Source organism: Sander lucioperca, chromosome 9 (genome assembly GCF_008315115.2).
Source record: "Sander lucioperca isolate FBNREF2018 chromosome 9, SLUC_FBN_1.2, whole genome shotgun sequence".
NCBI lineage: Eukaryota > Metazoa > Chordata > Actinopteri > Perciformes > Percidae > Sander > Sander lucioperca.
This window is the reverse complement of record NC_050181.1, coordinates 20,587,322-20,592,321: the sequence shown is the minus strand read 5'-3', so window position 1 is coordinate 20,592,321 and position 5,000 is coordinate 20,587,322. Positions and strand designations below refer to the sequence as shown.

Below are 5,000 nucleotides of genomic sequence, written 5' to 3'. Positions count from 1 at the left end.
GCTCGGAGTATTTGTCTGAAATTCTAACTTTGCGGGAGCACAACCGGTCATTGTGTTCTTCAAATCAGTGAGTTTTAGAAGTGCCAAGGTCTACACTCTAAGAAATTTCTGTATATTAACAGTATGACTGTATATTTTAACAGCAATTGTCCTTAGTACGTGATTCACAGGTGTATTTCTGTTAATTTACACTTCGAATTGCATTATGGGAACTTCATCTCTGCCAAATCAGTTTTTTTTAAAGCGGTACGAATTTGACCTGCATTTCAGCGGTAAGTAGTTTTATGGAAAATATTAACAAAGTGACTGTAGCAATTTAGTTTAGCAGTATTAGTTTTGAAATGTTATATTGTCTGTTTTGGTAGCATTCAATTGTTAATTTCGATGGTTAATGCTAATAACGTTAGCTAATATTAACCATTAGCTAACGTGAGCGGGTGTTCACAACGGCGTTACCGTGTGCTATTAATCAGCACTTTGGGATTTGGAGATTAAAAAACGGATTTGTAACGTTAGGTCAAATAAGCACCCATTATGCCCCGCTTCAACATTATGTGTGGGTCCTTATCTATAAATTATTTACAGTAGCCTACATTGTCCGTATTTTTAATCCGAGCGGGACTTTTGCGGCACTTTAAACGTTAACGTTTCCCTCGCTTTGACCCTCCCCCCGCTCCACTGTGTGTGTCTGTCAACCAGTATGTGAACAAGCTAAACTTTAGCGTTAATCTCCTCCAGCTCCGCTTTGTGTAAAAGGTAATTATTTCATGGACATTTAGAAGAATATCATAAGCTTCATTTTGTTGGTATTGTGAGTTTACGTTTGGTTGGTCAGAAGGTTCTGTTAACTAGTTCTGTTAACTAGTTCTGTTAACTAGCTAACAGTTCTGTTAACTAGTTCTGTTAACTAGTTCTGTTAACTAGCTAACAGTTCTGTTAACTAGTTCTGTTAACTAGTTCTGTTAACTAGTTCTGTTAACTAGCTAACAGTTCTGTTAACTAGCTAACGTTAATGTGAATATATTGCAGCGCGACATTAGTGGTTCAACGTTCATTTCGTTAACGATGTTGCCAGTTCCATGGGGTCTGGCTTGTCTCTGTTTGGCGGTAACGTACGCTATGAGGAGGCGAGACAGAGCGAGGCTGTTAACGTTAGCTACATGACACGTTACACATTATCATAAGGCAACTGATTCTAAAGTTAATCTCTTGTCTCCCGAGCCCCGATCCTGTCATTGATAGTATTATAACATGTTTAATTTTTTTCGACTGAAATCAGAATAAATATATGGCACCTATACCGAGAGAATATTTATATTATCAAGCAAATTCACTTGTCAGTACCCCATTTCCGGTTTAGCATTGTAGCCTTTGAAATAAAAGCTGAGACTCAACGTAAGCTAGCTAGCTGGTGCAATTCAGTGACCAAGTCTCGTGCTTTTATTTTGAAGGCTTTTCCGTTATAACTGTGTTCGCCAGTGCTAATGTTTTTATAGCGCGTCAAGTCGATTGAGTGAGTTCAGGATGAAGAAATTTAGTAACATTTTGAGAGTAAGTAAAAAAGAATATTTTTGGGGATATTTTGTTGACTGAACAGAACAGGATTTCATGCATATTTTAACATTGGTGTTGGCTAGTTATTTCTTCTGGAGTGAGTTCTAGTCTAGTTTGCGTGACGTTACAGAAGCTAACGTTAGCTAGCCATCTTCCCAGCTGTCTACTTTCTCCTCCTTCTCGTCACGTTACATTTCTTGGCAGGCAGGCACAACTCGGTAAAATATTTGTGTGTAATAATCGCCTATAACTCAAAGTATGTTGTCCACATATGAAGGAAAATGTGTTGCAAAATGCGAGAGCTTGTACACTTGAAAACTTGTATAAAAACATAACTACAATGACAGCTACAAATCTTTCGCATTTTGCAACATTTACCTTCATATCCACAGCCCTTAGCTAGTTGTTAGGTTTGTGTGGCTTTTTGACTTACACTTTTAAAAAAGAGGCAGTATTTATAGTAGACATTAGAACAATGGGACTACAATGGCTGTACTTGGAACTAAAATGTCTGTTGTACTTGTTGTTTTCAGATTTCTACCAGTGCAAACATTAGTTGGACGTCTCAGAAGAGCATAGGAAGCCATGCAGTCTTGCTAGCCTTTATATCTCCTTACTACTGGTACTTTTATGGAATACCATGCTTTTGTTTTTTGGGAGTTTGCAATTAACTACTAGTGCAACTTTTGGTTGATGACCCGATGACATTTATTTATTTATTCTGTCTTCACCTCTCTCACAGGATGCCTTAGCAGAGCTGCCAAGCACCCCGTGTATCATAGTTATGGGTAAGGATATGCATGTCTACTCTAAAAATATTGGGAGGTGTTGTGTATTTGTTTAATTAATTGAAAGATGTATATCATTATTTATGTTTTGCAGATGAAGGAAGATACAAGATGTCAGTGGATGAAGTCACAGTTAACATCATTGGCTGTCCACTGGTGTCTGTCCGAACTAACGCTACGGTTCGGAGCCGCGATGCTGGAAACGTAACACTAATCTACAACAGCAGTCTTATCCACCACTCGCTCATCTGTACTACTGTAACTGACTGGGAAACCGAACTTTTCCCAAACTTGTGATCTTATAGAGGTTGATGGGTCCTCTAACTCTTGTGGGTCGCCACCACTTGCCATACTATACTTGCAGGCTTGTGTCCTGGAGGTAAAATGGTTGCCCCACAACCACAAGGTTGGCGGATCAAGCCCAGTCTCTTCTGGCCTCATGTCAAAGTGTCCCTGAGCAAGACACTGAACCCCAAAATTGCTCCCCAGACGCTGTATCCTGTCCACTGCTCCTATTACTTAGGATGGGTTAAAGTAATTTTACAATTAAGAATAAAGTTTGATCCTTTTTTATCCTTTGATACTCGTCCTTAATGCTGCTATCTCTGACCGCATACATAGGCGGAGCTCGGCTACATAGGTGCCAATCAGAGCTTCAGAGCTAAGGCAGGGCTACAGATTAGGTGTCCCTAAAGAACCCACATATCTAACAGTAGTTCTGCATTACATTAATTCATTTGCACGCTAGTTTTATTTAGTTTTATACCGTGTATTCTCCGTGTAAATTCATGAACCGAACTGTGACGCCCGTACCGTTTCGGTTCAATACGAATACATGTACCGTTCCACCCCTAGTGCAAACTAGTAAAATAAACTTAAACGCTGTTTACATTTTTTTTTTTTTATTAATTGGCAAAATCCCTATATATGAGAAACCTACTTTTTGTAACTCCTCCTAGACCATGAGTCCCATCTGCAGCAGAATCTGTGTGTAAACTTGGTGGACTCTCATGACAAAAACTTATTAAAAGAATTTTAATAGTTGAAAAAATGCGCAAGTTATAGAGGACGACTTCCTGTACGTGGCAATCAAAACAGGAAGTGTTGCGTATCTTGGCAACAGTTATTCTGAATCAGAGGAAACTCGGCACAGCTGTTCCTCGTGCTCCGCTGAGACTGGGTGCAACATTTGAAGTAAATCGCCCAGGCGTCCCACCAGTACCCCCGACGTGCTGCAAGGAGCGAGGGCCCGTTCAACGCTGCTTGCAGCTTTAACTAATAATTTTACGTTTTTGTATTAGAAAGAAACTATCTTTAACTCATTTCATTTCTGGCAAACAATAGATAAGCAGTTAAAAGTGTAGTGTTCGTTTTATTATTACTATTACTGTATATTGCTATTAAATTGGTAATAAGTAATTCTGTTTTTGTTTTACAGCAGAAGAAGCATCTCAAATGGAGTGAAAGAAGAAGAATGTGTGTCTGCGTACAGCTATCTTTATGGAGGACAACCATGGGGTATTAACTTTTTTTAAATGAGGACCATTTCGCAAAGTGAGGACATTTAAGCCGGCCTCACTTTATTTTCACTGTAATGGCCTTTAGAGGCTATTTACATGCTTCTTTCAAGTTTTCAGAGAGATCCTCAGAAAGGTGCAAAAATCAGTTACTGTGCATCTACACCTGTGTACGTACTCTGAATATGCACACTTTTACTCTCTATTTCCCTCTTCTGATATGGATTTATTTGGACTGGAGCAACTAAAACTAGAGGAAGACATGTCACATGGTTTTAGTAGGAAATTAAATGCATATTCAATTTCATTCTGGTTTATTTAACTATACTTGGGTTATATTGTAGAACATATTTTCATACTCTGCCTGAGATGTACTTAAAATGTAAACAGCTACATTTTTAAATTCCAAATTGCCTTACTCTCAATGTATAGCCTTTTTGTGAGAAATGACTGTTATGTTACAGCCTGACCGAGGTTTCAGTGGCCGTTTTATTACTCTGCATTCTGCATTGAGTCAATGTACAACACAAGTACACACGCTGTGTTCATCAGCATCCACCTTGTTCACGTTATCGATCGGCCAGGTGGTTTCAGATGCTGGTTGACCTTTAGTGGGACGACTGTATTTTTCTTAAAAATATAAACTTCACTCCAACTCTTCAGATAGTGTGCTTACAGTCATACAGTATTTATGGATGATTTACATTCCAATACAACTACTGCTTTTGTTGGATGAAAACTGGGTGTTAGTGGCTTAGATTGTTATTGTTACACATGCTAAGCCTCTGTCCAATACATCAAGATAACCAAAGCTCTCAAGCATATTTACTATATGCACACATGTTCTGGTAGTGATGTTGATGGGTTTGAAGTGAGTCCCTAAGAGCCACAGGTCATTTGTGTGGGTCCCAGGGAAACTTAGTGGGTCTCCAATAAGGCTGCACAATATGAGGAAAATGTGCGATAATGTTGTTGAATATGGTGATAATGATATAACTTGTAATGTGACAAATTGTATTAATGTTGTTAAACCTAATTTGTTTTGTCCTTTGTATTTTTAAGGAATTTTGAAAGATGAGATAATAAAAATCTTTTTTTCATCACAGATTTGTTTAAAATGTTTTACCGAAATGTATGTATG

The 5,000-nt window shown here is 38.4% G+C and overlaps 1 protein-coding gene and 1 long non-coding RNA gene across 2 annotated transcripts in view; one reads left to right on the top strand and one right to left on the bottom strand.

The window, feature by feature from the left end:
• Nucleotides 1–5,000, bottom strand: part of LOC116065875 (microfibril-associated glycoprotein 4-like) — an 8,652-nt gene that overhangs the window by 743 nt on the left and 2,909 nt on the right. The gene's annotated exons all lie outside the window — the stretch shown is intronic.
• Nucleotides 2,099–2,500, top strand: LOC116065879. The gene is made up of 3 exons (XR_004108843.2): nt 2,099–2,176; nt 2,297–2,342; nt 2,437–2,500. It is a non-coding gene; the product is annotated as an uncharacterized LOC116065879 (long non-coding RNA).